The sequence below is a fragment of the Symphalangus syndactylus genome, chromosome 9, assembly GCF_028878055.3.
Source record: "Symphalangus syndactylus isolate Jambi chromosome 9, NHGRI_mSymSyn1-v2.1_pri, whole genome shotgun sequence".
In the NCBI taxonomy this organism is placed as follows: domain Eukaryota; kingdom Metazoa; phylum Chordata; class Mammalia; order Primates; family Hylobatidae; genus Symphalangus; species Symphalangus syndactylus.
The window spans coordinates 90,792,862-90,820,427 of NC_072431.2; the positions used below are offsets into that span (position 1 = coordinate 90,792,862).

General features: G+C 39.5%; 1 protein-coding gene across 6 annotated transcripts in view; it reads right to left on the reverse strand.

The window, feature by feature from the left end:
- The window catches only part of RALA (RAS like proto-oncogene A), an 83,855-nt gene that overhangs the window by 23,215 nt on the left and 33,074 nt on the right, over positions 1–27,566 (reverse strand). Inside the window, exons 2-3 of one of the 6 annotated variants that reach the window (XM_063609648.1) lie at positions 27,087–27,175; positions 17,249–17,446 (exon numbers count right to left, since the gene is read on the reverse strand). The exons of 1 other annotated variant lie outside the window; for it this stretch is intronic. The gene's annotated coding sequence lies outside the window, so the exon portion shown is untranslated. Of the gene's footprint in view, positions 1–3,878; positions 3,976–17,248; positions 17,447–18,467; positions 25,694–27,086; positions 27,176–27,566 lie in introns of those variants that run through there. 4 more of the 6 variants (XM_063609649.1, XM_063609646.1, XM_063609645.1 and 1 more) reach the window with 4 other exon arrangements.

Genomic DNA, 27,566 nt, shown 5'->3' on the forward strand with positions numbered 1-27,566 from the left:
TCATCAGCTATCGTTAGTGTATTTTATGTCTGGCCCAAGACAATTCTTCTTCCAATGTGGCCTGGGGAAGCCAAAAGATTGGACACCCCTGCTTTTAGGTTGTACTGGTGTAAAGTAGCTCTTGCTATTAGAGGTTCAATCACAAGCAGGGGCCAGGACAATCTGCCATGGGTCTGTGCCTCACATACGGGCTGTACAGGGCACCCAAGAACTGGGCACGGCTTCAGGCCCCACCCATAAATCATTCCCATATGCCTGCTTGCCCAATATATAAAAGCATTAAGAAAAATCCCCCATAATCCTACTGTCCATTTAGCAATATGAACAGGCTAACATACCTCCTTGGAGACTGCTTTCAATCTATATTTAACATAACTGGGATCACATATACGTAAATGCATTTTTTTCATCCTGTTCTTATCATTCTATCAAAAGCATTTTAGCAGAAGCAGTTTGAACTGTTAAGTGTATGGCAAAAAATTTACACTTACAGGCTAAGAGTTCAATTAAACTCAACAAACAGGAATTCAGCCACTCCTTTACTTGGGTATGGAGAACATGACCATTAGATTGTGAGTGCTTATTACTGCTCAAAAACAGTGAAAATTACAGTACACTGCAGGTAACTAAAAGTCTGAAAGAGACCAAGTCAAAGCCAGTTTATGAAGCATGCTGTTGCTGGTGTTCCTAAATACATCAGGAAGTGACTTCTTTATTATGATCCTTACTTGCTGGCAGTTATAATCATGTCACAGCTAATATATCTACTGTTTTATTTTTAAAACAGTACATATCACATGAGCTCAGGGCATTACCATATCAATTAATACTCTAAGAGTTGTGTGTGTGTGTGTGTGTGTGTATGTGTGTTCAAAAGAAAACACTTAGCAGTCACTACAACTGGGTTAAAACACTTTTCCTTCTAAAACAATTTAAAATACAATCTGTGATCAGAAACAGAAAAGACAGAGATTTCCAAGGACGTTTTTCCAAAGTGCAAACACTTCCTAATAACTATGAGCTGCACATTCCAGACTATTAAGAGGCTATCCAGGAAAAGAAGCTCCTGCCAAGGAAAAACTACTCGACCCCCATTTTAAAAGACTTGGCACTCCACCACTTAATTCCCAAGCCCTGGTCTAGATATTGTTTTGAATGATAAACAAGCCATAGCCCGTGCCTATGTGGAACTTAAGACAAACACATACACAAATAAGCAAATACCATTAGTGATAAGTGAAATGAAAAAAAAATAAGGCAGCAATGGGGGGAGGAGCTACTTTAACCAGATGGTCAAGGATGACTCTGAAGAGGTGGCATTTGAGCTGAGACCTGAATGTTTTGAAGAAACCAGTCAGCTCTGAGGGGAGAGCGTTCCAGACACAGGGAATAACAAGTACAAAGAACTTAGAAGGGGGTGGGAGTGGGGAGCATGTTCTAGGAAGAAGGCGGCCAGAGTAGATGAAGCCTAGTGTCAGTCTGTTTCCTGTTGCTATAATAGAATATCTGAGACTGCGTAATTTATTTTTTAAAAAGAAATTTATTTCTTACAGTTCTGAAGGCTGGGAATCCCAAGAGCATGGTGGCAGCATCTACATGGCTTCTGGTGGAAGGCATCACATGGCAAGCGGGCAAGTTTGCTGCCTCGTACAAAGCCATCAGTCCCATCATGGGGGCCCTACCCTGATGACCTTATCTAATCCTAATTACTTCCCAAAGCCCCACTACCAATCAACATATGAATTTGGGGATTAAATTTCCAACACATGGCCAGGTGCAGTGGCTCATGCCTATAATCCCAGCACTTTGGGAGGCGGAGGTGGGCGAATCACTTGAGGTCAGGAGACCAGCCTGGCCAACATGGTGAAACCCCACATCTACTAAAAATACAAAAAAAATTAGTGAGGTGTGGTGGCATGCACCTGTAATCCCAGCTACAAGGGAGGCTGAGGCAGGAGAATCGCTTGAACTCTGGAGGTGGAGGTTGCAGTGAGCCAAGATCATGCCACTGCACTCTAGCCTGGGCAACAGAGTGAGACTCCGTCTTAGAAAGAAAAAAAAATTGCCAACACATGAAATTTGCAGGACACATTTAAACCACAGCACTTAGTGAATAACTGGAGAGTAAGAGGAGGTAAAATTGACAGGTAGGCAGAGGCCAAATCACAAAAAGCCTTGAAGGCCCTGGAAGTGTTTGGATCTTACTAGAACTGTAATGGGAAGCCTCTGGAGTTTTTAAGAAGGATAGTGGTAAAATTTGTGTTTTTAAAAAGATTACCCTGGTTGGTGTGTACAGAATGGACAGTGGAAGTGGCAAGAGTCGAAAGTACAGGAGGCTATCCCAGTAATCCATGCAAGAGAGGACAGAGGCTTGGGGTACAGCAGCAGCAGCAGCAGTAATGGTATTACTAGTTCCTGTATAACTACTAATACCATCTATACTGGGGACAACCAACATTTACCGACCACTCACTAAGTGCAAGGCACTGTTCTGAGCACTCTGCACATACTAATTCAGCTGAGTACTACATTTCACATATTTACAATCCTAGGCGGTATGTACTATTTTAACTTCATTTAGCAGATGAGGAATCTGGGTCACAGATGTCGACTTGCTCAAGACTCAGCCAGAATTCAAACTGAGGGAGCCTGCTCTCCTAACCACTATGTTATTTGGGATACATTTTGAAGAAACAGTTGATAGGACTTCCTGATTGACTGGATGGGAGAAAACAAGACTAACCTTTAAGTTTTTGTCCCAAATATCTGAATGTTAGGCATCTATACCTAAGATGGAGAAGGACCGAGAAGGAATAGGTCTGGGAAAGAAATCCCAAGCTCTGCTTGCACATTAGACATTTCAACGAGAGTTGAACAAGAAAAACTGAATGTTTTAGTCTGGAGTAGAGATGAGGTAGAGACGGAAAAAAAAAATTGCATGTCAGTTTACAGATGATACTTGAAGTCACAAAACAGCATGAGCTTTCTTAGGGACAAGATGAAGATAGATAGGAGAAAGCAGCAAAAGAAAGAGCCCTGAAACAACTCAACAGGCTAGTTCAGCAGGAGATCTAGTGATCGCACAGTCACTGAGGCTGGCTGACTTAAATCCTGCTGACAGACTGAGGTGAGATATGAGGAGAGACAAAAAAAGAGCTAATTCTGTGCAAGATGGAGGTTGTTGTTAATCTTGGGAAGAGTCATTTCACCAATTGAGGTAAGAATGGGGTGGGTAGTGCATGCCTGTAATCCCAGCTACTTGGGGGGCTGAGGCATGAGAATCGCTTGAACCCGGGAGGTGGAGGCTCCAGTGAGCCAAGATCCAAGATTGCACCACTGCACTCCAGCCTCAGCTAGAGAGTAAGACTCTGTCTCAAAAAAAAAAAAAAAAAAAAAGGAATAGGGTGGGTTTGGGTTGAGGAGAAACAGAAAGTACAGAATTGGATTTTTACTCTCAAGATGAATAGCGAAATGTAATCATAATGGGAAGGTGTTGTTAGGAAAATGGCTTTTTGTTTGGCTGCTTTTTAAATATTATTAAGGGATGTTTGCATGACAATCATCCAAGAAAGGCATAAATTAATGATCTAGAAGACAGAGTGAACTCTAGGAGCAAAGTTCTGGAGTGAACCAGAAGAATTAGGACCTGGAACATAACAGGAGCAGGGGCATCTCTTCCTTTGTAATGGGAGGTAAGACAATGCAAAGAATAGGAGTATAGGTGCTGGCTGCAGGAAGATTTATTTCTTTGACTGTATCTAAATTTCTTCAATGAAATATAACCACAGATAATTTTGCGAGGGAGTCAGAATTCAAAAGCAAGCCTGTCTAGATAGATCAATAGAACAGAATATACAAAACTAGATTCAAATACATACTGTAGTGTAGTGTGTAATAAACGGTGGCACTTCAAATGGCGGTAGGGAAAGACGGAGAATAATTCAACAGGTAGTGTTTGGACAATTGTCGAGCCAACTGGAAAAAAATAAAAGTTGGATCTATTCTCCTCATACCAATATAAAGCCTAAGTAGATCAAAGATTTAAGTGACAAAATTAAATCACAAAGGCACAAGGAAAAAAATACGGAAGAATTGATCATCTTTTTTTAATCTTTTTTTTTTTTTTTGAGACAATCTTGCTCTGTCACCCAAGCTACAGTGCAGTAGCGCACTCTCGGTTCACTGCAAACTCTGCCTCCTGGGTTCATGTGATTCTCCTGCCTTAGCCCTCCAAGCAGCTGGGATTACAGGCACGAGCCACCATGCTCAGCTAGTTTATATATATATATATGCGTATATATATATATATATATATATATATATATACGCATATATATACATATATATATACACACATATATATACACATATATACACATATATACATATATATACACATATATACACACACACACACACACACACACACATATATATATATATATATATATATTTTTTTTTTTTTTGAGACAGAATCTCACTCTTGTTGCCCAGGCTGGAATGCAATGGTGCGATCTCGGCTCACTGCAACCTCTGCCTCACCAACCCCAGGTTCAAGCAATTCTCTTGCCTCAGCCTCCTGAGTAGCTGGGACTACAGGTGCACGCCACCACACCTGGCTAATTTTGTATTTTTAGTAGAGACGGGGTTTCTCCATGTTGGTCAGGCTGGTCTCAAACTCCTGACCTCAGGTGATCTGCCTGCCTTGGCCTCCCAAAGTGTTGGGACTACAGGAGTGAGCCACGGCGCCCAGCCTGTTTCATAACCTTAGAGTGGGGAAGGTCTAAAGTATTACATAAAACCCGTCATAAGTTTGAAAAATTTTACTACCGAAAAAAATTTCTGTCCAGGTGCGGTGGCTCACGCCTGTAATTCCAGCACTTTGGGAGGGTGATCATGAGGTCAGGAGTTTGAGACCAGTCTGGCCAACATAGTGAAGCCCCATCTCTACTAAAAATATAAAAATTAGCCAGGCATGGTGACGCACGGCTGTAGTCCCAGCTACTCAGGAGGCTGAGGCAGGAAACTCGCTTGAAACTGGGAGGCAGAGGTTGCAGTGAGCCGAGATTGCGCCACTGCACTCCAGTCTGGGCAACAGAGAGTCCATCTCAAAAAAAAAAAAAAAAAAAAATTCTGCATGGCAAAATCTTCTAGAAGCAAAGTAAAAAGATAAAACTGTGGAAAACATTTGCAATTCATTTTACAGATAAGAGATGATTTCTCTATATAAAAAGCTATACCCCACTTCTCACTACTGCACTTGACTAGTCTTTAAAAAAGTTACTATAAATAAAAAACCGTAGGAAATTGGGCAAAAAATATGAATAGTCACAGAAAAGGATATACAAATGACTCAGTATACTTGACCTCACTGATAAGATAAATACAAATAAAACTATATTGGTATAACGTTTTATCCATCAAACCGATAACTGTATGTTTGCAAGGGCTAAAACCAGAGCCCCCTTGTTTTCGTACAGCCTATAAGTTAAGAACGGTTTTTGTTTTTGAAGGGTTGTAATTAAAATCAAACCAAACCAAGAAGAATATGTAACTGAGAATGTGGCTTGCAAGCCTAAAATATTTTCTGTTGGCCCTTTACAGAAAATTTTTGTCTATCCCTGGTGTAGAGAAATAGGCATATTCAACGATTGCTGGTGGAACTGTAAATCTGATACATGGAATAATATGTAACCACAAAAAATGAGGAAGCTCTTTATGCACTGAAATAGAAGGAACTCCAACAGAGTTAAAGTGAAAAAAAAAAAAAAAGATACAGAACAACATATCCCATATGCTATGCATTGCCTAAAAACATTAAAACAAAAAAGGAACATTCAGGATTTGCCTGTTCATATATTTGGAAGGATATTTTTTTAAAATGGTAACACAAGGTTGTCTGTGAAAATGGAAACTAAGTCACTACAGAGGTGAGAGAGTATACCATTCTGTACATTTGATTTTTGTATCATGTAAATTATACTTTACTTAAAAATATAATTAAAACTAGTCATAAAATAAATCAACAAAGCCCATTTATTTATTGTACTCAGCAAAACTGCAATTAACAATGTTCTTGGTACCTTAAACTAGAAATTGGAGGTATGAACTTGAATTTTAATTAAAATACAACTTATCCACATGTACATGCCTTTGTGTTTTTCCCCTTCAAAGGAACAGGGGTCCCTGAATTCCAAATTGTGTGACTTATTTGGCTCCTCAATTATTTTCTGTCTCTTACCGTTCAACTTTTTAAAGTGATGTCCTAGAATAATACTATAGAACCTATTTGGGGTGATGGGTGGGCTTCAAGTTTTTAAGCTCACTTCAAGCTCTGCTTCATCCAGAAACTAAACAACTACACCATGCTCATACGAGCTACTTATTTCCTTTCTTCTTTCCTCCATTTTTCCTTCTCTCCAAAAATACACCGAGGGCCTACCTTATTATGTAAGGCACTGTGCTAGGTGCTGGGGCTATGGAATCCTGCCCTTGTATGTTTAGTTAACAGGGCCCACAATGTATTAGTTTCCCATTTCTGCTGCAGCAAATTACCACAAAATTAGTGGCTTAAAACAACACACATTTATTCTGTTACAGTACTGGATGCCAGAAGCCCAAAATGAATCTTAAAGGGCTAAAAAGAAGATGCCAACAGGGTTGATTCCTTGAGGGGGCTTCAGGGGAGAATGTGCTCCTTGTCTCTTTTGCTTCTAGAGCCTGGGGCATCCCTTGGCCCCTGGCCGCATCACAGTAGCACCACTCTGCTTCTGTGGCCATACTACCTTCTCTTCTACTTTAGTCAAACTCAAACCTGCCTCTACTTCCCTTTTATAAGACACTGGTGATTCATCTGGCCCACCCAGATGATCCATAATAATCTCCTCACCTCAAAATCCTTAATTATGCTGGCAGAATTCCTTTTTGCCACATAGAGCAACATTCACAGGTTCTAGGAGTTAGGACATGGATATTTTGTGGGGCCATTACTCAGCCTACTGCTTACCACACACAGGAAAGTGGGTCAAGGAGCTTCGGACCATAAATCTCCAGTCCAGACTCTAAACTCTCTATTTTAAACTTTAAAAATTTTTCTAAAAAACAATCAACCCGGTTTTTGCAATACTTACTAAGGAATACTCTACCAAGTAAGGTGTCAAATACCCCATGCCTGCCAAAACAAAAATTCCAATGATCTTTGTATGTCCAGAATTCATTATTATCTTCTTTAGACTTTCAATAGAGAAGATCATTACAGGATAAGCATAGCTAATCCAAAAATCCAAAATGTGAAATGCTCCCAAATCCAACACTTTCTTAGTGATGATATGACCCACAAAGGAAATGCTCATAGCAGCATTTGGGATTTTTGGATTAGGGATGCTGAACCGGTAAGTATAATGCAAATATTCTAAAAGCTGAAGAAAATCCAAAATCCCAAACACTTCTGATCCCAAGCATTTCAGATAAAGGATACACAATCTGTTTTAGGCTTCAGTCTAATAAAAATATTGGCTGGTAAAAGTTGTGAGAGTCCTTTCTAATAAACTGATTCAAGGAAGCATTTCCCTTGCCTCTGATCTGAATGGTGCATTAAAGACTTATCGGCCGGGTGCGGTGGCTCATGCCTGTAATCCAGCACTTCGAGAGGCCGAGGCGGGCAGATCACGAGGTCAGGAGATCGAGATCATTCTGGCTAAGACGGTGAAACCCTGTATCTACTAAAAATACAAAAAATTAGCCCGGCATGGTGGCGGGCGCCTGTAGTCCCAGCTACTCGGGAGGCTGAGGCAGGAGAATGGCATGAACCCAGGAGGCGGAGCTTGCAGTGAGCCTAGATCAGGCCACTGCATTCCAGCCTGGGTGATAAAGTGAGACTGCCTCAAAAAAAATAAAAAGACTTATGATCATTAAAGTTCTGCCCCTATCGAATCATTACAAATCACAAGTAGGTAAAGGCCGTCTTAGTGAATGCAAAGTATTTCATATAAACAACTCACACATGATACTCCCCATCTGCATTAAGAATATTTGCTCAATTAAAAAAACACAGGTAATATAAAATGAACAATTTCAGAAGAGGTAGAATATACACGACCAAGAAAAGGAGATACACAGTTTTTTTTTTTGTTTTTTTTTTTTTTTTAATTTCCCAGACATGGTCTCACTCTGTTGCCCAGGCTAGAGTGTAGAATGTAATGGTGCCATCACAGCTCACTGCAGACTTGATCTGCTGGGCTTAAGTGATCCTCCCACCTCAGCTACCTGAGTAAGTAGGACTACAGGCACGCACCACCACTCTCAGCTAATTTTTAAAATATTTTGTAGAGACAGGGTCTGTGTTGCCCAAGCTGGTCTTGAACGCCCAGGCTCAAGCGATCCTCCCGCCTAAGCCTTCACATTAGGATTACGGGCTGAGCCAGTGCGCCAGGCCCACAAGTATATTTTCCTAACTGACTGAAGAACAAGTATCATCAATACAGGTTGAGCATCTCTAACCTGAAGATGGGACATGCTCCAAAATCTGAAACTTTTTGAGCATTGACATGATGCCACAAGTAGAAGATTCTACACCTGACCTCATGTGGGTTGCAGTCAAAACACAAGTGCACAATACAGTTTATTCAGCATCCCCAAGACCCTGCTAGCTGTCTTCAGCTGCAATGTATCTTTTCTGCACATGCCCAGATTCTCTCATGCAAGCATTCCCACAAAGAGTAGCAAAATGGTTCCACGTATACAAACTTTGTTTCACACACATAATTATTAAAAACTGGCTCACGCCTGTAATCCCAGCACTTCGGGAGGCCAAGGCAGCCAGAGCACCTGAGGTACGGAGTTCAAGACCAGCCTGGCCAAAATGGTGAAACCCCGTCTCTACTGAAAATACAACAAAATTAGCGAGGCGTGGTAGCATGTGCCTGTAATCCCAGCTATGCAGGAGGCTGAAGCAGAAGAACTGCTTGAACCCAGGAGGTGGAGGTTGCAGTGAGCTGAGATCATGCCACTGTACTCCAGCCTGGGCAACAGAGGGAGACTTTGACTCAAAAAAAAAAAAAAAAAAAAAAAAGCATAAAATTACCTTCAGGCTGCTATATGTATAAAGTGTATATAAAACATAAATGCATTTCACGTTTAGACTTGGGTCCCATCCCCCAAGATATCTCAATATGCATTTGCAAATATTCCAAAATCCAAAAAAATCTTGAAACACTTCTGGTCCTAAGCACTTAAAAGGATACTCAATCTGTACTATTTAACGTCTCAGAGCACAGGGAAAGCTTCCAAATTCTTTTTAGCAAGCTAGCCTAACAGTGATGCAAAGTACTGACAAAAATAGAATAAAGACAAAATAGAATGATTGGACTATCACATGAATATGGGGCAAAAAACTCTAAGTTAATGTTAACAGATAGAACTAGCACATTAAAAGAATAAACCAAAGTGACCAGCTGTGATTCAAACCAGATACAAGAATGGCTTAATAAGTCATAATTTCTGATATTAATAGATGAAAAAAACAATATGAGTATCTCTACAGGTTCTAGAATAATATTTGATAAAATTGTTCATAAAAAAAGTAGAAATAGATTATTGTTCACTTAATCACACAGAAACTGTCTTAAAACCCAAATCAGGCCCAGTGCAGCAGCTCTAATCTGTAATCCCAGTGCAGTGCTTTAGGAGGCTAAGGTAGGAGGATGGTTTGAGCCCAGGAGTTTGAGGTTACAGTGAGATATGATTTTGCCACTGCATTACAGCCTGGGCTACAGAGTAAGAACGCCCCCCACCCCGGCCTTTGTTGTTGTTTTTTTTCACAGTGCATGCCTGTAGTCCCAGGTAATTACTTCCAGGCTAATTTTCTTTGTTGAATTTTTAGTAGAGACGAGGTCTCACTATGTTGCCTGGGCTGGTCTTGAACTGCTGAGCTCAAGCAATCCACCTGCCTCGGCCTCCCAAAGTGCTAGGATTATAAGTTTGAGACACTGGGTCTGGCCAACCCTCTTAAGGGAGACCCTGTCTCTTAAAAATCACTTTAAATGACAAAATAAAAGCACTTCCATTAACATCAGGAGTAAGATAAGGGTGGCCACTAGCATCACTCTTACTTGGCACTGTTCTGGAAGTGGTACCATATTAGAAAAGGAAAGAAAGAGGCAAATGATCATTATTAACCGATAATATGATTTCATATCTAGAAAGACCAAAGGAATCAACTGCAAAATTACTACAAATAAGAGATTTCAAAGGGTAAATGGTTATACAAGCAATATAACATACACAATTAAATTTCTTCTCAAATGAAAGTATATATAATGAAAGACCCAATTTACAACCTCACTCACAAAGAGTATATAACTAAGAATTACCACTATAGCTGTGTAAGATATACATGAAGACGGTTTAATGATAATACTTAAGTAACATAAAGGATGACTTGAATAAATGAAGACAACCTGTTCTTGAGACATAAAGAGTGTATTTTGGTAAAGGTACAAAACTCTGACAGTAAAAAAAGACTATTAATTATGAAAATTAAAAATATCTTCATGATTAAAAAAACCTAGTAAGTCAAAACACAAAGGACCTGACTCAGAAGTCTTCTGACCTGTCTCCTGAAGTTTTCTTCACCATAAAATATGTGAAGATAATTTCTCTCTTTTTTTTGAGAAAGAGTCTCGCTCTGTCGCCCAGGCTGGAGTGCAGGGGCATTTTGCCATATGTTGAAAACTGACTTGAACTTTTTGAGGGAAGGTTGATTTACATACAACAAAATTCACCCTTTTAAGTGTATAGTTTAATGAGTTTTGATAACTGTATACAGTCATGTAACTACCATCACAATCAAGGTACAGAGCATTTCCATTACCCCAAAGAGTTTCCTCTTGTCCCTTTGCAGATAATCTTCTCCATCACTCTGGCAGCCACTGATAGGATTTCAGGCCTTACTGTTCTGCCTTTTGGATCATAATGTATGTAGCTTTTTATGCCTGGCTTCTTTCTGTTAGACAAGGCTTTTGAGATACACAAATATCGTTGCATGTATCAGTGCATGCATCTTTTTTTTAATGATTGAATAGTATTCCATTGTCTGGATGTATCATGATTTATGTTGTTTCCATTTTTTAAAATTTTATAAGTAAAGCTGTCATAAACTTTTGTGTACAGGTCTACACGTTTTCATTTTTCTTGGGTAAACAACAGGTGCAGAACTGGTAGGTTGTATGGTGTGCGATTAAATGTTTTCCAAAGTGGCTGTACCTTTCTGCATTTCCACTAACAATGTATGAGATTTCTAGTTGCTTTCACATCCTGGCACTGTCCCAGGCTTTTAATTTTAGGCAGTCTAGTGGATGTGTAGTGGTATTTCCTTATAGTTTTAATTTGCATTTTCCTAATAACTAATCATGTTGAGCTCTTTTCATGTAGTTACTTGCCATCCATATGACTCTGGTGTTCAAATCTTTTGTCTGTTAAAAAACTTTTGTTTTGTCTTTTAAGTGAGTTTTAAGAGTTCTTTATATATTCTGAATCAAATCCTTTCCAGAGATGTGTTTTGAAAATATTTTCTTCCAGTTTGTGGCTTATCTTTTCATTTTCTTGACATATTTTTTGATGAGTATTTTTCTTTACGCTTTTGGTGTCTCAAAAACGTTTGACATTTTAAGTGGCAAGGTAACTACTATGTTTTGAATATTTACAAATAAAGCCTTATTATTTAGTTAATAATTTATTATAAAGAGATGGAAGGAAGGCCAGTCAAAAAAATGACATTAGTTATAACTGACACCCTAAATAGTTAAACCCTCCATTTTAAATATGCCATCAAGCTCGGTAGTAACAACATTCAAAGAAAATCCCTGAGACATTTTTCTACTTTTGAAACATAACAACTTAGTATTTTCACGTTACTCTAACTGTACTGAATAAGGAGAACACAAAATAATAACAAAGACTGAGCTAAGAAAAGTAATATTCTGTTTTAAGGGTAAAGTAGTTGATGGCTTAAAGATGGTTTAACATTTTGCCTTGTATGCAAAATAAAATCTATTTATAAGACTTGCCAGACATGTTGTCAGACATCAAAGCACAGAATCTTAACGTCATGAAGGGTCAAGTTTTATCTCCCTGGGTTTCAGCTTATTTGTAACACTAAGGTTAACATTAATGAAACAGCATATGTAAGATATCTAATATGCATAAATAATTATTCAATAAAGGGTAACAAATATTCAGGCGTCTTTTTAGAAGACCCTAACTTTATATGCCACATATACTCAGTCCACAGTCAGTGCAAAATCATTACCAGTAGCACAAAGGTAAAGCCCTTACCACAGTTAAAACTTATAAAAAATTTCTAAAACACACGAGAAAGTGATGGCTGAGACTTGAAAGACAAAGCATTAGCAAATCAAGTGAACCTTGGGGTGACAGTAAGAAAGAAAGCTATAAAAAGTAAAAGGGCCAAAGACAGAACTTTATAAACCAAGTCTTTAGATTTTTATCCTTAGAGCAATGGAGAACCACCAGGAGCTTTAAAAAAAGAGACACTGGGACTCAGAAGGCAGGAAGAACAGGTGGAAGGCTACAGGTCAATGATGACTTGAGTTAGGACTAGGGAGGTGGGACAGATGGATCTAAAAGATATTAAGAAAAAAAAAGAGTCAAATGAACTAGATTAGTTGTGAGGGGTAACGGCAAGTGAGAATTTAAGCCAAAATAACAAACTTCCTAGCTTAAGTGACTATGGTAAGGAAAGGAAAGGCAACAAGCAGCTTCTGTGGGACCAGGTGGGAGCAGGAGGGGAGAGAAGAGTTAGTGCAAGGAAATGATGGAAATCAATATTGATCTATTAAAAGATCAAAATATTTAATAAGAAAAATCTGAGAGCAGCTTAAGAATAAGCAGTTTTCTTACCCCAGCCCCAGTGTTTTTTCTACTAGACTATGACCTGAATGTTTTCAGCAATATTGAGAAATAAGTAACAGGGTAGAACCTGAAAGGTGGAAAAGGAAATAAAAGACTCATAAACTGCTATTTATATTTTAATATATTTGTTTTTAAACCCCTGTGTTTTCAAAATAAGATATAGTTTAGAAAAGCATTAATAATTAATTGCAAAGATATATGTGTGCTTCCATATTCCTATGCTAATTCTGGAAGGGTACATCACCTTTTGAATTTTGATCCATGTGAATGTATTACATATTTGGAAATTAAATATATAGATGTTTTTACTTACTGAATTTAACAGCTTACAAAATTGAATAAAGAAATAATGTTCAGCTGAGCATGGTGGCTAACACCTGTAATCCCAGCATTCTGGGAGGCTGAGGTGGGAGGATCACTTGAGACCAGGTGTTTGAGAGCAGCCTGGGCAACACAGTCAGACTTTGTCTCTACAAAAAATAATAAAAATTACCTGGATGTGGTGGCACACGCCTGTAGTCCTAGCTACTCAGGAGGCTGAGGTGGGAGAATCACTTAAGCGCAGGAATTTGAGGCTGCAATGAGCTAAGATTGCACAACTGTACTTTGGCCTAGGCAAGACAGCAAGACCCTGTCTCTACAAAAATAATGATAATGCAGGCTTAGATGTTTAATAGATCTAATCTTTAAAAGTATAATTTACGTAATTTATACCTGCTTTAGGTTCTATGTATGAGCTACTACAAATTAAGCACATATATAGCCTGGTAGTTTGAGTTTCTGTTATTGATATATTTATGAACTTGATATTGTCTATGAGAGCTTCGTTAATTTTAAAAAATGCAGCCAGAAAAAATAACTGAATTAACCATGCCTGAATGATCCAGTTTAAAAATGAGTAGGGCACTTGCTTAACTGATTAAGACTTATATCAAACCATGTATTAGAATAGTGATAGAAAGTTTACCAGCAGGTGTTTTTTTTTTTTGTTGTTTTTTTTTTTAAAGAGACAGAGTCTCGGTCTATCACCCAGGCTGGAGTGCAGTGGTGCTATTATACCTCACTACAGCCCTGAACTCCTGGGCTCAAGCAATCCTCCTGCCTCAGCCTCCTGAGTAGTTGGGACTACAGGCATGCCTGGTTAATTTTTTTCTATTTTTTTTGTACAGACAGGGTCTCACTGTGTTGCCCAGGCTGGTCTTGAATCCTGGCCTCAAGTGAACTTCTCACCTTGGCTTTCCAAAGTGCTGATATTATAGGCATAAGCCACCATGCCTGGCCCACAAATGAAATATTTTAAAAGAAAGATCTAAGCATAGCCTCTGGTTTACATGAAGACATCTGTTAAATCCCACTCTTTAATACACGTTTCATCAGTAAGTTGGCTCTCTTTGTATAGCTGCTTCTCTGATCTTTTGGTATGCTTCTGGATTTCCTTTTTCTTTTTCCTATGCCTATATTCTGCACCAACATACATTTATTGAGTCAGGTACTATGCTAGGCATTGGGAGAGGGTGGGGGATAGGTTCACAGGTGAGCAAGTCAAGATCCTTGACTTCAAAGATCTTAAAATCAAGTACAGAGATGGAGGAAGAGGGGGAGGGAAAGGATGTATTAAAATCTTATACGTCATTTTGCCTTTTGCATTCCTTACCACTTATGTCCCACTTGTATTTTTATTTTATTTAATTAATTAATTAATTTATTTATTTAAACAGAGTCTTGCTCTGTCGCTAGGCTGGAGTGCAGTGGTGCGATCTCGGCTCACTGCAACCTCTGCCTCCGGGGTTCAAGCGATTCTCCTGCCTCAGCCTCCTGAGTAGCTGGGACTACAGGCAACCGCCACCATGCCCAGCTAATTTTTGTATTTTTAGTAGAGATGGGGTTTCACCATGTCGGCCTGGATGGTCTTGATCTCTTGACCTCATGATCTGCCTGCCTTGGCCTCCCAAAGTGCTAGAATTACAGGCATGAGCCACTGCGCCTGGCCTTACTTTTTCTTTTCTTTTTTTTTTTTTTTTTTTGAGATGGAATTTCGCTCTTGTTGCTCAGACTGGAGTGCAATGGTGCGATCTCGGCTCACCACAATCTCCGCCTCCTGGGTTCAAGTGATTCTCCTGCCTCAGCCTCCCGAGTAGCTGGGATTACAGGCATGTGCCACCATGCCTGGCTAATTTTTATATTTTTAGTAGAGATGGGGTTTCCCCATGTTGGTCAAGCTGGTCTCAACTCCCGACCTCAAGTGATCCGCCCACCTCAGCCTCCCAAAGTGCTGGGATTACAGGCATGAGTCACTGCGCCCAGCCTTAATGTTGTTTTACTGACTTCATAGCTGTAATTTTTAATGGCTATGTAATATATCATCCTGTAGACACAAAGCAATTTACTTACCATACACTATAATATAAGACATTAGAGCTGTTTTGAATTCTTCAAAATTATAATGGATGACCACCTATTTCTACATTTAAAGTGCTTTCCATGAGACAGAATCTAAGAAATGGAAAATTAACAAATTGACTGTTTAAGGTTTATCATGCACATTGTCCAGCTGCTTTCTTAAAGTGCTGTAATTTAGCACAGTAACTATGCTAGTATTGCTAGTATCCCTAGTGGCATTGAGTATTCTTTTAAAAAACCTGCTACTTGTATACTGTGAAAAATATCTCATTGTTATTTCTAATTACATCTCTGATTTCTTAAAGAGGGTGGATATTTTTTCTATGTAGTATTTATTTTGTGAATTGCTAGTTCTTACCCTTTGCTCATCTGGCAATAATATCTTGTATCACATTTTGTGTAATTTCATGTCACCATTGGCTAGACTTTCTTTTATCTTGCTCTCCCAGTCCACTTTAGTAAGTCTCCTCTGTTGTTGGGTAGATCTGCTTCTCACAACAGATCAGGAAGACACTTTAAATTCACTGGGTATTTAAAGTTTCACTTTAGGTTCATGGGCAAGAAACAAGTTGACAGATTGGCTCCTTCTCCAAATATCAAAAAAACAGAGTTTACCCTGGGTTGTTAACATGTTCATTAGAACTCCTAGTCCTCCCAGGCTGTGAGTTCAAAAAGAAATGTTTTTCAAAGCAGATTTCCAAAATTAGCATGGAACAGATGTTGCTGCAATCTTTGTATGGGCTGGGTGTGTGGGCAGGATATCAAGCTAGCTTTTCACGTATATTCCTTTAATTAATAGCATGTCCTATCATCTCTTCTGCTCTCTGTTCCTATTGACTCATTGCTTAAAGTCTCTTCAGGACTCAGTGGGGAAGAAGAGATTCCCATTACAGGCCTCCCTCATGGGAATGCTGGGTAGCCCTTCCTTCGCCCTGCTTCATCCATCAGCACCATCTGTCTTCTGTCTTCTACAACCTAGAAAGTCTCTGCTTTGCTGATGGTCACTCCATCTGTTCTCATTCTCAGTGCTATTACAGAATTACACATTTCTGTCTGTAAATTCTTTTTCCTGTCTTTTCACAGGGAGTTGGGGATAAGAGGAGGCAGACACATATATTTAGTCTACCGGCTTTCATTACTATGAACTTGAGTTAAAATCCTGAGTTGACTTGATTTGGAACCCCAAAATATTTCAAATTTAGAAACTATAAAAAAAATTTCAAGACATTCAATTAAAATTAGCCTGAGTTTTAAAGAATACTATTTTTCAACACCAACTTCAAGAGTAAATCAGTTTTCTGATATGGATGACCAAGGAATCATAAATAAACACAAAAGTTTAAGATGGGGCAATACCTGGCATCAAAAATCGTGGGAGTGAGGCAGAAATGGGAGAGAGGAGAAAGGAAAGCTAATGGTCTGAACTGCTACAGAGAAGGATTGAAGTGATTTTTTTCCCTAAAAATGTTTTTTTCTTCACAGCATTGGGACAAGTTGGCTAAAACTCCAAATTTATAAGAAGATGTATTGATCAAAGCCTTGAAAATTAAGCATTGACATTATTTTTACAAACCAGGAATGTAAAGCTAAAGACTGACTCTATAGCAACAAAGATTCCCTTTGTGCCAATTAACCTTTACTACAGCTCTTTTACAGACCACCTGCTGAATTCTTACTTTGTGGAACTGCAGGTGAATAGCCAATTCTTTTTAAGGAGTAACAGCGAGCAGCTAAAAAGAAAGAAAGAAAATATAAAGTAGTAATCTCTTAAATTCTGACTTGCTATATGTGGCACCCCACATCCATCCAGTCAGGTTAACCTCTTAGTATGTACTGTTAAGATCCTTCCTATATAAGTAAGGCATTGCGAATGTCACTTTTTAAATTTAAAGAATCCCTTTGGCACTGAATATATTACCTGAAATTATGTTTAATGACAACTGAGTATTATCAGTTACATTCTCCACCACAAATCTGTTTAGCACAGGCTCACTTCCACGGGTGATCTTGAATGCTGTTGAGTACACCTAATCCTACCATTTGAGTTCATCACCTCCCAACACACACAGGCATAGGTGGGACTCGAGCTCCTCCTACCCTCAGCGTTTTTTCATGACTGTAAAAGTAACATATATTCATTATATATAACTTAGAGAGTAAAGTCAGAAAATGTCACCTTTGTGGCCCTGACATCCAGTATACATTTTTTTAAAAATTTTTACTGTCTTCTAGGACTATCTTAAACAAAGTAGTCAACCAGTCACAAAGTTCAGCAAGCTAAGAGGAAATTTCCAAGGAAAGCAGGAAAAAGAAAGAGCAAAAAGGGAGATTAAAAAATCCAAATAACTGAATAGGACAAAAACCTTGGGGAAAAATAAATAATCTTCCTATTTATTGAGTGCTTATTCTGTGTCAGACACTTTCTCAACTACGTACTTAATTATCTCATGAAACCCTCAAAACAACTTTAGACCTATCATTCACATTTTATAGGTGAGAAAATTGAGCCATATCAAGCTTTAAAAATGTGCCCTAGGACACACTATTGATGTAACACCCGGATTAAAAAAAAAAATTCACATCCTAAGTGTTTGCCATCTAAACTTTATCACCACTATGGAAGAAACTAGTAAGAATGATCTTACACAAAGGTTAGAGGCAATTTCTCTTAAACATAAAAAGATAATTCTCACGGGTGGCACAGAAAAGCTACCCAAATCATTTTATAAGGTCAGTGGTACAAAACAGCAATAATCACACCAAAAAAAAAAAAAAAAAACTACATTGCAATCTCATTTATGAACAGAGAAATTCCATAAAATACCAACAGCTGAAATTTGCCTCTCAGCACACAAATAATCCATCACAGTATAGTGTGTTATACAGTCAACCCTTGGACAACACAGGGATTGGGGTACTGAACCAACTCCCCCAACCCCACTGTGTGCAGTCGAAAATCCAACTTTTGACTCCCCCAAAACTTAACTACAAATGCTTACTTGACTGGAAGCCTTACCAATAACATAATAGTTGATTAACACATATGTTATATGTATTATATACTGTATTCTGACAATAAAGTAAGCTAGAGAAAAGATAATGTTAAGAAAATTGTAAGGAAGGAAAAATACACTTACTAGTCATTAAGTGAAAGTGGATCATCATAAAGGTCTTCATTCTCATCATTTTCATGTTGAGTAGGCTGAAGAGGAGGAGGAAGATGAAGGATTGGTCCTGCTGTCTCAGGGGTAGCAGAGGAAAAAGAGGTGGAGGAGGTGGAAAAGGAGGCAGAAAAAGCAGGCACACTCATTGTAGCTAAATAAATGCACTGTAATTAGACTTTTTTGCTTTTTCATTTTTCTAAGAATGTTTCTATATGGTACCAATCCTTCTTCCACCATTTGCTTTAGTTTTAGTGCTTGTATCACAGAAGAGTCTATGTTGTAAACGAAGTCAAAAGCAGTCTTGAATAATAAGAACGCTTCTGCTAGATTACCTCACATCACTTTGTTTTATGGGCTTGCTTCTTCTAGGACTCCTTTCTCATCACCCGGCACCAGTTCAGAAGCATTGATCTCTATCAAGCAGACTTTTGTTCCCCCTCCCACTTTTTCTTTTGGCACATCTGCAAACTCTTTCAAGATTTCCTTGACTGGCTATGTCATAAATCTTGTGAAGTCATACACAACACTTGGACACAGTTTTCTCCAGCAGGAACTTACTGTTTGGGGCTTAATGGCTTTCACAGCTTTTTCTATAACAATGATGGTATCTTCAATGGCATAAGCCTTCTAGGCTTTCATGATGTTCCTTCTATTGAGGTCCTCCATAGCACTGACATCCTTTCCACAGAGTGCTGTGTGTAATGAGCCTTCCAGGTCCTTAAGACCCCCAATCTAGAAGCTGAATTCAGAGACGTTGTGTTTGGTGGCAAGTAGACCACTTCGGTGCCTTTGGTTTTGACCTCATAGGGTTTGGGGTGGCCAGGGGAATTATCCAATATCAAAAGAACTTTAAAAACCAATCCTTTACTGGCAAGGTACTTTCTGACTTCAGGGACAAAGCATTGATGAAAGCAATCCAGAAAAAGGGTTCTTGTTGTCCATGCCTTCTTGTTGTACAACAACCTAAAGACTGGCAGCTGGTGTTTATCTCTTCCTTTGAAGACTTGGGGATTGGCAGCTTTACAGATAAGGGCAGCCCTGATCATAAACCCAACTGCACTTGCACAAAATAGTAGTTAGCCTATTCCTTCCTGCCTTAAATCCTGGTGCTTGCTTTTCTTCCTTACCAACAGAAGTTCCTTGTGGCTTTTAAAATTTTTTCCAGAGTAGGGCAATTTTGTCTGCATTAAAAATCTGTTCAAGCAGATATCCTTTCTCCTCAATGTTTTTCTTAATGGCTTCTGGGAATTCACCTGCTGCCTCTTGGTTGGCAGAAGCTGCTTCTCATGTTATCTTGACATTTAAAAAGCCAAACCTCTTTCTAAAATTATCAAACCATCCTTTGCTGGCATTAAATTCCCCAGCTTTAGATCCTTCACCTTCCTTTTGCTTTAAGTTGTCATATAATGACTTTGCTTTTTCTGGAATCACATTAGAGTCTACAGGTATGGCTTTTTTTCGTTAGACTCAGGGACAGATTGGAAAGGTATGCCTTTCTTACAGCAACCCTGCACCCTCATAAAAGCTGAATTTTCACTATACTTGATCTTAGCCAAAAGGCCGAGAAGCGATAAAAGCTGAATTTTCAATATGATAAAAATGTATTTTGCAACAAATGCAAAGTCTTTGTGCCTGCTGCTGTAGCTGCAGTGAAAGCTTCATATATTTTCTTTTCTTTTTTTTTTTAACAATGTCCCTTACTCTGGATTCATTCATCTTGAAATGATGGGCAATCACAGCTGAAGACCTCAATCTATGGTACACATCAGGCAATTAAACTTGTTTCTTCTAATGTTGACTTTTCTCTGCTTCTTGGGAGCACTTCCAGCATCACTAGTAACATTTCCTATGGGTCCCATGGTGTTATTCAAAGTTTACAGTGTTGTACAAACACTACATTTACTGGAGAGATGAACTGCTCACACAGAGATAATTAGTGTCACATGGCATTTGAAGCAGATATTTGCAACACTTGAGCTCACCAATAGCAACAGGAGGTAGTTATAAAATTATTACAGTAGTATCATATGCACTACAGTTAATTTTATGCAGTTATAATACTGAATCTTTACATTGGTTTACATTTCTCTTGACTGCAAATGGCACCACATATTGTTGTGTTTGTATGTGATATGATTTGGTTGTGTCCCCACCCAAATCTCATCTTGAATTGTAGCTCCCGTGATTCCTACATGTTGTGGGAGGGACTCAGTGGGAGACAACTGAATCATGGGGGCAGTTCCCCCACACTATTCTCACAGTAGTGAATAAGTCTCACTTAGCTTGGCTCTCTCACTCTCTCGTCTGCCACCATGTAAGATGTGCCTTTCACCTTCTGCCATGATTGTGAGGCCTTTCCAGCCACAGGAAACCATGAGTCTGTTAAACCTCTTTTCCTTTATAAATTACCCAGTCTCGGGTGTGTCTTTATCAGCATCATGAAAACAGACCAATACAGGAAACTGGTACTGGTAGAGTGGGGTGCTGTTGTAAAGATACCCAAAAATGTGGAAGCGACTTTGGAACAGGGTAACGGGCAGAGATTGGAACAGTTTGGAGGGCTCCAAAGAAGACAGGAAAATGTGGGAAAGTCTGGAACTTCCTAGAGATTTGTTGAATGGCTTGGACTGAAATGCTGATAATGATATAAAGACAATGAAATCCAGGCTGAGGTGGTCTCAGATGGAGACGAGGAACTTGTTGGGAATTGGAGTAAAGGTGACTCTTGCTATGTTTTAGCAAAGAGACTGACAGAATTTTGCCCCTGAACTAGAGATCTGTGGAACTCTAAACTTGAGGGAGATGATTTAGGGCATCTGGTGGAAGAAATTTCTAAGCAGCAAAGCACTGAAAAGGTAACTTTGGTGCTGTTAAAAGCATTCAGTTTTAAAAGGGAAACAGCATAGAAGTTTGACAAATTTGCAGCCTGACAATGCAATAGGAAAAAAAAGCCAACTTTCTGAGGAGAAATTCCAGCTGGCTGCAGAAATCTGCGGAGTCTAATGTTAATCACCAAGACAATGGGGAAAATGTCTCCAGGGCATGTCAGAGACCTTCGGGGCGGCCTCTCCCATCACAGGCCTGAGGCATAAGAGGAAAAAATGGTTTCATAAGCTGGGCTAAGCCCCCCCACCCCGTGTGTAGCCTAGGGACTTGGTGCCAGCCACTCCAGCTATGGCTAAAAGGGGCCAGGGTACAGGTCAGGTTGTGGTTTCAGAGGGTGCAAGCCCCAAGCCTTGGCAGCTGCTGTCACATGATGTTGAGCCTGTGAGTGCACAGAAGTCAAGAACTGAGCTTTGGGAACCTCTGCCTAGATTTCAGAGGATGTATAGAAACGCCTGGATGTCCAGGCAGGGGCAGGGCCCTCATGGAGAACTTCTGCTAAGGCAGTGCAGAAGGGAAATGTGGGGTTGAAGCCCCCCAACAAAGTCCCCACTGGGACATTGTCTAGTGGAGCTGTGAGAAGAGGGCCACTGTCCTCCAGACCCTAGAATGGTAAATCCAGACAGCTTGCACCATGAGCCTGGAAAAGCCACAGACACTCAACATCAGTTCATGAAAGCAGCCAGGAGGGAGGCTATACCTGGCAAGGCCACAGAAGCAGAGCTGCCCAAGACCATGGAAACCCACCTCTTGCATCAGTGACCTGGATGTGAGACATGGAGTCAAAGGAGATCATTTTGGAGCTTGGATTTGACCGCCCTGCTGGATTTTGGACTTGCATAGGGCTTTGACCCCTTTGTTTTGGCCAATTTCTCCCATTTGGGATGGGTGCATTTACCCAATGCCTGCACCCTCATTGTATCTTGGGCCAGGGGCAGAATGATATGGTCTGGTTGTGTCCCCACCCAAATCTCAACTTGAATTGTAGCTCCCATGATTCCCAGGTATTGTGGTAGGGACCCATTGGGAGATAACTGAATCATGGGGGCAGTCTCCCCCATACTATTCTTTTGGTAGTGAATAAATCTCATGAGATCTGATTGTTTTATAAGGAGTTTTCCTTTTAGCTCAGCTCTCTCATTCTCTCGTCTGCTACCATGTAAGACATGCCTTTCACCTTCTGCCATGATTGTGAGGTCTCTCCAGCCACAGGAAAAGTGTGAGTCCATTAAACCTCTTTTTCTTTATAAATTACCCACTCTTGGGTATGTCTTTCATGTCAGCAGCATGAAAACAGACTAATATAGTATGCATGTATTTTGATAAATTTTAACTTTTTATAAGATTTGTGTACATTATATGATAGTAAATAATAAACTAGTATCTGCATATATTTAATGCATTCATGATATACCTATCTTGTTTTCAGTATTTCTAGGTTATACAGCTCACCTGCAAGTTTTTTCAAATTGTCGTAAATCTGTAAAAAATTTTCCAATATATTTATTGAAAAAATCTGCATAAGTAAACCATTGTGGTTCAAACCTGTGTTGTTCAAGGGTCAACTGTATTCAAAAAATGCAATATTAGATTAATAGTAAGCATAAAAATACAATCACATGAATGGGCCCAATAAGAAAATCAATATAATCAATGCAAGTGAAAAGAAAAAGTTATGCAGAGAAGGCAAATCCATTAAAAAGAGAGACAGAGAAAAGAAATAAGCATTGGATAAAATTCAATATTCCTTCTTGATAAAAATTCTTCTGAGTTAAGCACTAGAGACTGCCTCTTATAAGTGTTATATTATTTCTAAAGAAATGGATCACAAGTGGGAGTCATTTTATTTTATTTTTTTTTTTTTGAGATGGAATCTTTTGTTGCCCCAGCTGGAGTTCAGTGGTGTGATCTTGGCTCACTGCAACCTCTGCCTCCTGGGTTCAAGCAATTCTCCTGCCTCAGCCTCCCAAGTAGCTGGGACTACAGGTGCACGCCACCACACCCAGCTAATTTTTGTATTTTTTAAGTAGAGATGGGGTTTCACCATATTGGCCAGGCTGGTCTTGAACTCCTGACCTTGGGATCCGCCTGCCTGGGCCTCCCAAAGTGCTGGAATTACAGTCGTGAGCCACTGTGCCTGGCCTTAAATTGTTTTTAATTAAAAAAAAATTTTCTTTAAAGAGGGGGCCATGGGCAGACAGATCCAGACTCCCAGCCACAGGCATCCAAGGGCCAAGAGCTGCACGTAGCTCCCTTGGAGAGCATGTTCTGCTTATTACTATTTTTTGACAGTCATTTTTATACAGGAGCCACACTAAACTTATCTGCATTTTTAAAAAATATACATGCCACTAAAGCAAGTGCAACTCATTTTTAAGGAATGCAAATTAGAGAGAACACACTAGTGAGAGGTAGAAGGAAGCTCAGAACTCTTTTCTGGGTTTTAGTACTCCTTTCTGCAGTGGCCAATGAATTAAGAGACAACTTTTGCTCATATTTTTGGGCTTATTTAGAGCCTATTTACCCAGAGATTCCAAAAACAGTGATTAATAATAATAGCATAACACACAAATTACCAGCAGTGAAGGGAGACAGATGCTGTTCAAAGAAACTCCATTTTCTCTTGGCCACAATAAAATTATGAATCATGTAGGTAAGCTGCATGGTGAGTCATAATTAAGTTAATAACCAACTACAGCCTGCTCACTACTGTTAACTCCCTTTCATGAAAGACAAAAGTGTATTTGAAAAGTACAAAATCTTAAGTTGAAGTTATACAAAACATAATGTGAAGTTACAAACTAGGGGAAAAAAAAAAGACTTGACAATTCCCTGAAAATCATAAAACATCTTGTAGCACTTATATTTTTCTTCCTAAGAGTACTGAAAAATCTAAATTTAAGATTTGATCACATTTATTTTTTATTTTTGAGACAGAGTCTCTCTCACTTGCCCAGGCCGAGGGGTAGTGGTGCGATGTGATCTCAGCTCACTGCAGCCTTGACCTCCTGGGGTCAAGCAATCAGCCCCTTTGATCCCCACCACAGCAGCACTGCCACATCTGGCTAATTTTTTTGTTGTGTTTTTTTCTAGAGGGGTTCTGCCATTTTGCCCCAGGCTGGTCTGGAACTCCTGGGCTCATGTGATCTGCCTGCCTCGGCCTCCCAAAGCGCAGGGATTACAGGTATGAGCCATCATACCCGGTCCATATCTTAAAATTTTAAATAATAGTAATTTATAAAGTCATAGACTTAAAGTTTCAGTTCATATCAGACAACTGGTTACACCAAAAACATATGCATCTATATGCAAAGTCTGCTTGAGGCAGGCTCGGTGGTGCACACCTGGAGTTCCAGTTACTCAGGAGGCTAGGGTGGGAGGATTGCTTGATCCCAGGATTTTGAGGCCAGCCTGGGCAACATGGTAAGACTCCACCTCTAAAAAAAAATTAAAATAAAAAAATTAAAAATAGCCTAGAGGGAAGATTCCCTTACAGGTGTTTTTAACCAGGAGTATGACTCAGAATCAGCTTTTTAAAAAACGCATTTACTCTGGACCCATCCATGAAGATCCTAATTCACTGGTCAAGGATGCAGACAGTGTGTGTGTATATACATATTTTGTAAAAAACTGCCTAGATAACTGTAGTTCATATCTCTGGTTAAAAATCATCACTGTGTATATTTATAAAGTGAAACCATATAAAACTGCAAACATTATATATATACACATGCAAAAACAGCAGTTTCATATGGTTTATCTAATAGAAAGTTGCTGGGGGATGAAAATATCCAACAGAGTGAACATACTACTTTGTACCAGTGTGCTTTACTACGTTCTTTATACTAGTTGTTCAAAGTATTGATAACACTAGGCAAGAAATGGACAAAAATATACCTAGACTTTGTATGGGAGGTGAGAGGGCTGGAGAAGAGGCTGAAGGAGAAAAGGAGCAAAGTCATGGATGCCACAGTGCAAACCACTGTTAATGTCTGGGATGAAGACCACTGGGGTTAATGATGGAGTGAGATGGTAATAGAAGACACCAGAGAACATTAATTTAATTTAAGACAAGCCCTGTATCTAGCAACTGTCTGTGTGCTCAAGAAAGGGACAATGCTCCTCAGTCATTTCCAACATGTCTAACATCAAGAATACGGACTAGAATGCATGTGCTTTTAATACTCTTAACTCAGAGAAAGAGAAGTAGGGGGGAAGAGTACCCTCTCTTTAAGGGGCTTAATGAGAACAGTCATGGCTCATCAGGAATGAACTAGTATCACATAGGCTGGGCATCAGGCCCATGCACAAGTACACCTCCAATCTTTTAAAACTATCATTAAAAGACAATCATATTTAAAATGGAAATCCTAAACACACGCACCTACATTCAAACTAGTGGTCGGAAGCAGAATTGTAGCAATTCATTAACAATTTTTTTTCTTTTTTTGTGGAGACAGGCTCTTGCTATGTTGCCCAGGCTGATCTTTAACTCCTGGGCTCAAGCAATCCTCCCGCCCCAGCCTTCCAAAGTGCTGGGATTACAGGTGTCAGCCACCATGTCTGGCTGCATTTCATTATCACTTAAGGCTTACAGGCCTCAATTAATATAGAGGACAGGTTAATGACCAAAAACATAATGTTTAGAAGGTCCAGACCCCACAGAAAGTAGGGCTTTCCTGGGACCATCTCCAATACAATATCCTTCAGTATACTAGTCTATTTCTTTCCATTTTACAATTTTTAACAAGTTGCTTTTATGTTTACCTAGAAGTTTCACTGAACAATTTTTAAAAGTAAATATAATGAAATTGAAGAACCACAGAAGGAAGCCTTAAAATAATCCAAACCCTTCATTTTTTATATGAGGAAATAAGGGTTCGATAAGAGTTACATCACTGGCATGAAGTTCCAGAGAGTTGTGGTGGAGTTAAAATGAACTGGGCTGGGCGTGGTGGCTCATGCTTGTAATCCCAGCACTTTGGGAGGCCGAGGTGGGCAGATCACCTGAGGCCAGCAGTTCAAGACCAGCCTGGCCAAAATGGTGAAACCCGTCACAACAAAAATACAAAAATTACCTGGGCATGATGGCAGGTGCCTGTAATCCCAGCTACCTGGGAGACTGAACGGGAGAATTGCTTAAAGCCAGGAGGTGGAGGTTGTAGTGAGCCGAGATCATACCACTGCACTCCAGCCTGGCTGACCAAGCAAGACTCCGTCTCAAAAACAAAAAAAAAAACCCACAAAAACAAACAAACAAAACTGGAACTGAGCCAGGATGGTATGATCCAAGAGATTCTATACATCCGTGCCAGGGTAGTCAGATGTGACATCACTGGAAACTCCCCCAGTGACCTTTGAAGTGAACATCCCTTACCCTCATCCCTTTACTTTATCCCAAAATCCAGGGTCCAGACCAAGAGATGGGCTGAGCATGTTTGTTTTACTTAGTAACTGGTACCCACTTCCACATTCACCAATCTGTCATACTGGAGGACTGAGTTTAAATAAATGAGCCAGAGTTCAACTAACTTCCTTCAGGATTAGCCACAATATAACCTAACAGTTTCATGTTATGCCAGGTGTTCAAAAACATGGTCTTGTTGCACAGTAACAGGTGCTGTATGAAGACAAAGAAACTTGTTACAATAGACTCTTAACAACAAGGCATTCTGGTTGCCAGATAATTGGCTGCAGCTCGTAAATTACCTTTTTTTCCTTTCCTGGGTTCTTGTTCCTATCAAAAATCAGTAGTAGCCTCACAGAGTCATAACGAATCCCAAATTAGTGAGTCAACTCTAAAGGATTGAAAGAAAGACAAATAAAATGCTAGCGCTCTTAGATGCTATTGGATTTTAAATTGAGAAATAGCAAACATGAACAGACGGGACCTGTATTTGCTTAATACCAGTAGACTAAATACTTTGGCCTAAATAGAGTTGTCAATCTCATAAACCCAAGAAATACTCAGAAGCAAGAACATTCAGGTAACTCTGAATTTTTAATTGCTAGTTACAGTTCACTTGACAGGATGCAACTATAATGTACAAGGCTTGGGAATAAATTTAAGATATCAGAATACGGGTTTTGACTCTGCCACTACAAAAAACTATATACTCACTAAAACACCAAAGGGACTGATGCAAAGCCCCTTAGATAAATACTGCCTGCCTTTTTATGTAAGTTCAG